Source organism: Pinus tabuliformis, chromosome 4_2 (genome assembly GCF_031772625.1).
Source record: "Pinus tabuliformis cultivar Carrire ecotype Pingquan chromosome 4_2, CPIR1, whole genome shotgun sequence".
Lineage (NCBI taxonomy): Eukaryota > Viridiplantae > Streptophyta > Pinopsida > Pinales > Pinaceae > Pinus > Pinus tabuliformis.
Window position 1 is genome coordinate 217,983,422 of NC_142304.1, and position 11,060 is coordinate 217,994,481.

An 11,060-nucleotide genomic window follows, 5' to 3' on the forward strand; every position below is an offset into this window, starting at 1 on the left:
AACATTACACAATGATTTCCTTGGGAAAGCCACAACTAAAAACCACTGCAATCTATATATTGCATTAGTTAGAAAATGTGAGAAGATTACAATGCTTTGCTCAAGCCCGACCAACCTCTGCACCATCTTTATATGCCTCACTACTTCCTAGATAAGACTTGGAAATTGAAATTAGCCAATTTTCTACTTTCCCAAGTGCTATTTACTTGCATTATTAAATGAGGAATGAGGCATCTATTTAATATGAATTTTACTCCATTGGATTGTGCAGTTCCTTTAGGATCTTCCCATAACTGGATGCACCATATGTACAATTCGGATGATCATATAACTGATACTACACTATCCCTAAACTCCGATATCAAGTGGGTCTTTCTTTGATCTGACATACATGAGTTATTTATGAGTGAATCATCAGTTTATTGATTGATCAATTCAGGTCGCACCACACTACACTTTAGGCAACACCACCACTGCACTTTAGGCAGCACCACACTATGCTTCAAGCAAAGCCACATTGCACTTCAGGAAGAACCCCACTAAACTTCAAGCAACACCACATTGGACTGTAGACAACACCACACTACTAACCTCCCACTAATTCCACCATCAGTTGGAACTAGTTTAACTGACTTTAACTCAGTTAGACTAAATTAATTAATTACAACTCAAAATAAACTCAGTCAGTGCTCCTAATTGTAGGAGACACTCTACATGACTCTAGGTATACCCTCAAATCGAGTTAACTAAGCCAACTAAGTCAAATTAACTTAGTTAACTAATACAAGTTGTCATGAGATGTGAAATTACAATTTTATTCCTAATTTAATTCAAGGATAAAACTAAATCAAGATTTTTCTTGATGTTATTTTCAACAATTCTTGTTGCAATTTTCAACACTCCCTCTCAATAATAAAGGGACTCACATCCATCCCAATCTAGTGTAGTTGGAATGTTCTTCATTCAACTCTTGTCAATGTTTTTGTTGCTACTACAACATTTGAAACTGAAAATCATCTAAAAATAAATAAAAAATAATAATTGAATCAATTTGCAATTGTCTACTAGGATTTTTTTTTGTTGATGACTCTATTATTGAGCCTCCTGCTCTGCCGTCAACACTGCTTTGCATTCCTCAGCATATGACTAACATTGATCCTCTTGCTAATAAATACCATGGGCCCATGTAGCAAGGGTAATGATCCATGAGACAAACACACCTCAATTGACCCTGCCCAATTTCTGAAACTCTTGGACTAAGGTTTCATATCACCCCACCTCTCACATGGCGGTTTGGTTGCATGTGCTCCCTCTATCCACTTGGCTCGAAATTCCCCCTTACTGGAGGTCTCTTCTTGAGTGGATGTCTCCACTCGACCTCCTATCTACTTTTCCATTTATGGCTACTCCATAACTTGCTAAGGCTACTTTTGAGGTTGCATGTTGAGAGGTAAATTATACTCCCTCTCAACCACCAAGTCTCTAGTCTCTGCCTTGCTCCTCAAGTCTTTGCATGCATGATATAAATATGATCTACTCATATTGGTTTTGCTACTACTATGTTGCTTCTTCCGCACTCATGTTACAACTACTACAATAATGAGTCTGATCTCCCCGGATCCTGATGTACTAGCTTCCATATGGATTCTCCTTCTAAAGCGAGACTCCCTTTGAGTCTCAATCTCCCTGTGGGAAATCTCTCTGCTCCTCTATCTGCCAATATTAATGATAAAAAATCCTTTTTGTGTCACTAAACATTGGATCATTGATATGCCCACTAGAAACCTTCTTGCTCCATTAAGAAGTCTGCACATAGGGTCTTTATGATCTTCCATGAACTAGAGCTCCATAAATTTGTAAGGAAAACTTCAAATTCTTCTCCTCTATTATGATTTCAGCTCTAATACCATGTAGATATTTCAGCAAATCTAACTCTGATACCATGTAGAAATTTCTACAAATATAGCTTTGATGCCATGTAGAAATTTCTACAAATCTAGCTTCGATACCATGTAGAAATTCCTTGTAGATTAAAACTGCTAATTGTAATGTGTTAAAATTATAGACTTGAATCTATTCTAATCATCATCAGAAATAATTAAACGATCGTGAAATCATGAAGCATACAAGAGAAAGAATTCAATAAACACATTACCTAATGATTTCCTAGGGAAAGCCACAGCTAAAACCCCCTACTATCTATATATTGCATTAATCAGAAAATATGAGAAGATTACAATGCTTTTCTCAAGCCCGAGAAACCTGTGCACTATCTCTATCTGTCTCACTGCTTCCTAGACAAGCCTTAGCCAATACTTAGCCAATTTTCCACTTTCCCAAGTCCTTATTCCCTTGTGTTTTTCAATGAGGAATTAGGCCTCTATTTAATATGAATTTTCCTCCATTGGATTGTGCAATTCCTTTAGGCTCTTCCTCTATCTACATGCACCATCTGTACAATTCATATAATCATACAATTGATAGTACGTTTTCCATGAAATCCAATATCAATTGGATCTTACTCTAATCTGAAATGCATGAGTTATTTATGAGTGAATCATCATTTTATTGGTTGATCACTTCAAGCAGCACCACACTGCACTTCAGGCATCACCACACTGCACTTCAGGCAGAACCACACTGTAATTCAAGCAACACCACACAACACTTTAGGAATCACCACACTATACTTCAGGTAGCACCACACTTCACTTTAGGCAGCACCCCACTATACTCCAGGAAGCACCACACTAGACTGCAGGCAACACCACACTACTAGACCTCCCACTAATTCCTCCATCTATTGGAACTAGTTTAGTTGACATTAACTCAATTAGATTGAATTAATTAATTATAACTCAAAATAAACTCAATCAGTGCTCCTAATTGTAGGAGACACTTTATGACTCTAGTTAGACCCTCAACTCAAATTAACTGATCCAATTAAGTCAAATTAACTTAGTTAACTAATACAAGTTGTCATGAGATTTGGAATTACATTTTTATTCCTAATTTAATTCAAGGACAAAATTAAATCAGGATCTTTCTTGATGTTATTTTCAACATTTCTTGTTGCAATTTTCAACAAGTTGGTTACCAAGCTAGGTCTGTGGCCTTAGATTAATTTCTAAAAGTAAATTATTTTAAATGAATCTGAATCTATATCTAATAGACGAGACATAAGCATTTCATTGGGTTAAAAGGAATCCTTGTCGAGGCTATAGACGCCTGCTGGTAGCAGGGCCATGCCTATGGTATTAAAGTTAATTTTATACTATGATTTACTTGGTCATTTTTGTCTTTCCTTAAACTGATTATCATATCTCTCTGAGAATGACTGTATGATCATTTCAGTAATGTGCTTTGGAATTCTATCTTTAAGATTTATGAAGGTTTTCATGGATGTGGGACCCTAAGTGTAGGTGATTCACTTTGTTTGAACAAGAGGAGCTTCAGGTATATGCTTGGATAATGGTAAGATGGTCACCTTGGGAAGGTATCATTTTGTCATATTTCTTTTTCCCCGTTTCCATCCATGTTTAACATCATGACTTTCAAATCATGTCACTTCTATTTATAATTAGGATATTGAGGTGAACACCTACTGATATATACTTCTCTTGAGATTCTTTATGGAAAGTTTTATAGTTGGTTATTTCATGATGACACTATCCCTGCAGTGACATCACTGTTAGCATTCCTTTAGTAGCCCTAACATTAGTTACTCTTTTGGAATAATAAAGGTCAGTATTGGCATCACTACATCTTTGGTCACAGTTCTTTCTTATCTTATTGATAAAAAGGAAGTCAACATCATATGACACTTACCTACCTGCTCTCACTCAATTAGCCCTATGGTTTAAGTCAATGCAACATGATCTAATAGAGAAACCCTAGCCATACAATTTTGATTAACTTTCGTCTATGTTAGAAGTTTTGTTTGCATGAGGACATGCAAGATGATTAACATGGGGAGATGTTGGGCCTTAGTTTTGTCGAATTATATACATCCTTTTTCCCTTTTATTACTCATGATTTTATCTAATTTAATATCATTTTGCATGATTAATGAACTATTATCTTCAACTAGGAGCATGACAAGGTAATCATTTATTCTTTAGCATATTCCCTTTTCTTCGATAAAAATTATATCAAAATTTTTGTTAATGATGTTTTTGTGTTATTTCAGGTTCTCAAGAAGGTGCATGAAAGTTTGGTCAAAGATATACAAGAATTAACAATTGATTTCTAAGTGCGCCAAGTTTTGGTCGTGTGTGCACCAAGTATGTGGATTGCTTCATCACTCAAGCTTGCCATGAAATAAAATGTTAATTGGAATTATGAGAAACTATTCAAGACTATTTTGGAGTGATTTGACATTCAAAGGCACGCTTATCATTCACTAATTTTTCCCTACACCAATCCTAGGTTTAGATATGCTTATCACACAATTTTCAAACTGCCAACTCCATCCTCGGCTTTCAGGCAGATGAAAGCACATCTTGAAATTATGGAACACGGGTTTTGTTTAGAGTATATGAAATTGATTAAGCCTCAAATGGTTTTCCAAAATTCATCATGTTTTAGGAGATTTGGAGGGATCTTTAAGGCAAATTTGTAAAAAAAACATGTTAAACCCATAATTGTAAAAGTATCTACACAATCAATTTGGGGCACAATTTGTGAGGAAATTGAGTTTAATTAAAAAGTTACAAGAGAGGTATTTGTTTAAAACATGGGAAATTAGGCTCCCTCATTACATTTTTCCAAAATTCATCAGGTTTTGGGAGTTATGCGGTATTCTTTGAGGCCAATTTCTTAAAAATGCAGAATTTTCCAGAATTGAAAAATTGGGTTGTTAGAGCCAAACTTCGCCTTGTAACCTTCATAAGAAGCTATACATGGTATGTGAGAGGAGGATGATGTTATTATAACCTTACATTTCTTGTAGGGACTTGGAGCATATGGCTTGGGATGTAAAATACTGATTCAATTTCAATAAACACAATTGATGCGAGGTTTTTCTTATCATTTCTAGTGTGTTTCATCATTATCTCAGCTCTGTAATTTAAGCTCTTAAAGGAGGGTGAGAGCTAGACTACTAGGGCTGACCATACCATATCAACATTCCTCTGGTTGCATATTCTATATGTGAATGTTCATATCTACCATGCTAGTGTGCTTTTCATTGTAACTATAGTGTGTTAACAACAAGGTTCTTTTGGTGGTTTGATATATTCATGGTTGTCTTTCTCATACTCTGTTTTCCTTTATATATGCTTGTTATTTTTATGTGAGTTTGATTGGATAAACATATATGGAAGAAATTGGAGTGTGAGTGAGGGTTTCCTTTCAAACATTGCACTTATTTCCACTGTTTAATCAAAAGACTCATGTGATGAATCGATACCCTGTTTGTATGAATAAATGATTGTGGTTTTCTTATTGTAGTTTTGATTACCTTGGTGTGTTAATTCCATAAAAAATTGGGTATTACATGAAATTCATTTGGAATTTCTTTGAGTTGATACTTGTAACTTTCCATCCATTATTGGTTTGGAGAGTGGAAGCACTTTTCCTCCTCTATGACTATACAAACATTTAGTCTATGATCGTATGAAATATTATTGTTGCATTGCAATTTTGGGTTTTAAGAAGTTCAATAAGACCTTCAGGATATTTAACAAATTGAAGCTTGATTACAAAAACAAAATCCTAGTTATTAAAAGAATTTGGGACTGTTATTGAGCATAGTGTAAACTTTGGATACCTTTTGGTTTGCAGTGGAGAATAATTATAACCTTGAAATATTTGTTGATATTCAAGTGAATATTTCACTTGATTCTACATACCCTTTGTTTCCATACAAGCACATTTTTGAATCCAAGAAACTTTTTTGCTTGGATTGAAATCAAGGTTTAATAAGGCCTTCAAAATATTGAAGTAAGTCAACAATTTTGATTAAGATTCAATTTGAAGCTCACTACAACAAAAATAACCCTAAGGCTGGAAAGTGAATTGGAATTTTCATTTAAAACAATTGAAATCTATAGTAATACTTGGTTCATGATTGATTGACATTAAAATAGGGTATGTTCATTTGATTTGGTCATTTAATCTCTTAACAATCTTGTCTTTGGTCACTATAGATGATTTGACTTGTGCACTTAGATATTTCAACAAGTAATCTCTATTTGTGAGATCCTACACTCATAGTGTAGGAAAAAGAATTGAAAGAAGAAGATTTCTCCTTGTGATCTTGTTTGATAGTTTCCCATCGGTTTGGTAAAGGATGATTCAATTTCTTTTGCATGAATATGGTCACTGTAGATTCCAATTCTTAAGTTGATTTGAAGAGATTGCATGTTGAAGTGTGTTCTAAGGTTCAAGAAAGAAATAACTTGAAGCAAGGTTGATTTTTCTTGTGCACATAGTAGATGATTTTATTGTTAATTCGCCTGATTTCATTGATAGTATTAAAGGAAGATTTGAGTCATACTTTCAGTTTCTTGTTTACATACAGAGTGGAGTGATTTTGATTTTACTGGTTACACATAGAGTTGAGAGGAAAGAGGATTTAGTGCAGGAACTTGAATAGAGGTTTCATTTTGATTTAAGAGTCTTGTTTGGCATTAGTAGAGCTTGGATTTCTTAAGGTTTAGACAATATTTACATTTTCTTGGTTGATGCTCATGTTTCTAGGGTGATTAATCGTTAGCGTTTGTTGCTAGTTAGGGTTTACTTCTCTTTCAATTACCAATAACTAGGGTTTGCTTACAATTGTTGGTAGATTATATGATGAGTGTTTATGATTTCATTTCTAAATATTTATTTTGAGTGAAGGATTGAAGCAGGGATTAGAAAAAGTGCAGGAACTCAATGTGTGAGCAGTTTCTAGACAAACTAAGGTTTTGTTTTACAAGTTATTGAAGTTTCTCTCTACATTTCGAGTGCTACATCTCAAATTCCACAGACCCTGGATTGACATTAAATGTTGGTACATTAATCCATCATGTACTACACCCAACATGCTCAAGCCAAAGCCAATCACTATTTTCACAAGGTAAAAGTAACATCTGAGATAATCTTCAGGATGCCAAGGTTAAGTTTATTAGGTTTGATAGGGAGAGAGTCTTTGTGTAGGTCGCAGTTGCAAATATTTATAGGGCTGGTCACATCTTAGAATTACATTGTAGGTCAAAATTTTCAATTGTAGTCCCATTAAGTGTTAATTTGGTATCTCAAGGACAAATTCTCTCCTTTTGATAAACTTCCCATCAAGAAATACCTCTCCTTTCCCTTGTAAGAATTGAATCTACTGTTTACTGGAGCTTTATAACAAAACTCATTACGGTATTTACAGTAAGAACCACATATACAAACATACCGATTTGCTTCACCCAACAAATAATCATAATGTATATGGAGCTTTATAAACCCAGCTCGGTACAATATTTACAACGATATACACATATGCACATTTTTTCAACCAACAAATAAAGGATACGATGCCTGCATCAGCAACAAGGGAATCCAAAGGCTCACACCTCCACCCTCAAAGTAATACCAGGATTCACCTCCTTCCCAGGAAGTCCATAATCTATTGTAGGTCAAAATGTATCCAATTTTAGCATTATAATCCTGTGCCAATTGTCCTCTTAGTGAATAGTTACTGACTCATTTTTCTAGGGAACACTCCCAATGTGAATTTGATTCCATATGAAAATTCTAATAACGAAAAAAATATATCCCCAACCTTCCCTTCTCTCCTACACAGTCCATCGAGAAATCCCGTCACCGCCTTCCATGTAGTCAGACACCTTCCATGTTCTGCTGGCACCCCCATCCCGGGAAGTCCATCCCTAAACAAGGTTTCCTCGCATCGGAAGGTCAAAAACCCAAGGCATATCCCTACCTTAAAACCATCATACCGATCATAGCATTCTCATGGAAATCAATGGACACTATTGGGTACCAGTGTCCCATAATGGCCCTACTCCTGAATTATTAACGAACATACTACTACCTATTCCAATTCCTTTTGTTGTTTCTGCTAATTCTTGTCGTTAGTTTCGACCACCAAACTCGAGCATTTAATGCTTTCTTGTACCAAGCACATAATTTCAAAATAAATTGAATAACTTCAAATCATACTTGATTGGTGGCCCATCAATGAGGTACACTTGCAATTCTATTCGCTTCCTATCACAACAAGTCAAACTATCATCTTTTGACCAAATCATCATGTATAAACATATCACAATAGGTTATCTTAAAACAAAACCATCATAGATAAAAATCATAAATCATATGTAACCATCATAAACTAGAATCATGGATTGCATGTAATCATCAAAGACCATAATCATAAATCATGTGCATAACAAAACTGAAATAAAATATTGATACTTATCATTTAATCAATCCTGATCTGATACCTTTGTCTTTATTCCATATGCACATTGGATCGGTTGCAACACTCAACAAACACCCAGTCCCTTCTCTTCAACCATGTACACATACACAATGTAAATCACACGCATATAACCACACACAACATACAACACCATGAAATACATGCGCCTACACTTGACATACAACACATACTCCTACACCCACTGTACAACACAACAAAAATACATACTCCTACATCTGGTGTATAACACAACATAATACATACACCTACACTCGATGTACAACACAATACATATACATACATAGAGTAAAGCACAACGAATACACACGTCACGTTACCACAACTACAAAATGCACATATATAGTACTACATGCTCGCAATACAACATGTATGAAATGCACACAATACCACATGTATACCAATACCATATGTACAACATGTACACAGTACCACCTGTACACCATACCACCTGCACAATATGTGCACATCATCATATGTACACAACACCACTTGCACAATGTGTACACAACTCCATATGTACATCGCACCACGTGTACCATGTGTACACAATACCACATGTACATCACACCACGTTTACACGTCAAGTGTACACAACACCACTTGCACACAACACCGCATGTACAACATGTACAGAACACCAAATGAACATAGCACCACATGCATAGTCATGCACACAACACCATATGTAGATAATACCATATGTACAACATGCACAGAACACCATATGTACATACTAGCACTGCATATACAACATGTACATAGCACTGGATATACAACATGTACATAGTATCATATGTACACAACATTACATATCCAACATGCGCACAACACCATATGCACACAACACTGCATATCCAATGTGCACACGGTACGATATGTACATAAAACCGCATATCCAACATGTACATAACATCATCTATACCCAACATTGCATATGTAATATACACATAACACCATGTATACAACAGGCATACAAAATCATATGTACACAATACTACATATACAATATTACACATCACCATAGGTACAATCACTGAATATACAACATTCACAACATATACACAACAATAGTACTACACATCCAAAACCATACTACCTCTACCAAGCAACCTTGCTTCCAGTGTCTCTCCACCATCCATGCTTATCCTTGCATGTTGCAAATCACATTGTTTTCATTCTGCTGATGTATCCTTCAATGTTATTTGTCATAACATAAACATAGGAATAATACAAGAATAAATATAGATTAATATCCACATGATGCTGACCTCATATATTTTTTATGTCTACTCTTCCCACTTGATTCCTCATAAACTAAGAACCTCTTCTTTCCATTCACCTGCATAGGCAATCAATCTTCCACAAGAATGATCTCTGACACACATGTCAGATAGTGACAGATATATATATATATATATATATATATATATATATATACACACACACACACACACACACACACACACACACACACACACATATATATATATATATTAGCATAAGAAATCATGATCACAACATAATTACTAGATATCATAAGGCCCAGGTTAAGAGAACTTCCTTTATTCATGCACAATATTGATAACAACCATTCCCAACATAGCGAAGGAATCAGATGCCTCACATCCATTAAATTTACCTTTCCTGTTAACTTTCTGATGATTATCCTGCCACCGTCCATTTACACTAATGGACCCAACCAAATTAGTCGACTATCAAACGCTTGCCTTCAGCTGCCCTTATACATGAACTGAGATTCGTCCATTTCTTACATCACCTATTGGGTACCACACAAATCTCCCCAAACTCCATTAAATTTCCTCTTTCCCAAACAAATTCCAAAGACTCAAAACATAAAAGGCAAGAAAAAAAAAACTAGAAGAAAACAATTAAAATCAATAACAATATGACATAAAAAAAAATGGTAAGGCCCTTCACCAGACATAACAAATATGCAATCAAGAACAACCAAATCACAAATACTAAAAGCAAAAAACTAGCAACATACACCATGACTCCATCCCCATGGTTCCCAGTGCATCCAAGTGAAATCTCAACCTGAGACTTCTTTTAAGTTTTCATGGAAATCTCTTTCTCCATCCAATCCCCTGCAACATATTGCCATAAACACATAAATTTCAGTGCATAAGTAAACATAACAACATACTAGTTAACTTACCTTGTCATACTAATGCCAAGAATTTTACCCTGCAACTGATCACATATGTCAACCACATGTTCCAAATATAATGACAATTATATCTATCAATTTGAAATCAACCTTTACAAAGACTAACAATCATGTCATTATCCATAGTCAACTCATAGTCATTATACATAATGCTACAACTGTCACCTATTACACTCAAGTACATGTCAGCTATCTCAACACATATGTGTGAGTAAAACCATCTTAAAACAAGATCATTCCTTCGAGCAATCTTACATACACATAGTCATATTATGCAATTCATCAAACATTTAACCAACTTGCAAACATACCATGTTAAATAAATCAACTAGATGACATAATAGACACCAAACACTCAAACATCAAATAGATGACATAATCAAATGGTGAAGCACCAAGTATACTACATAAGAAAACTCATACCTTAATGTA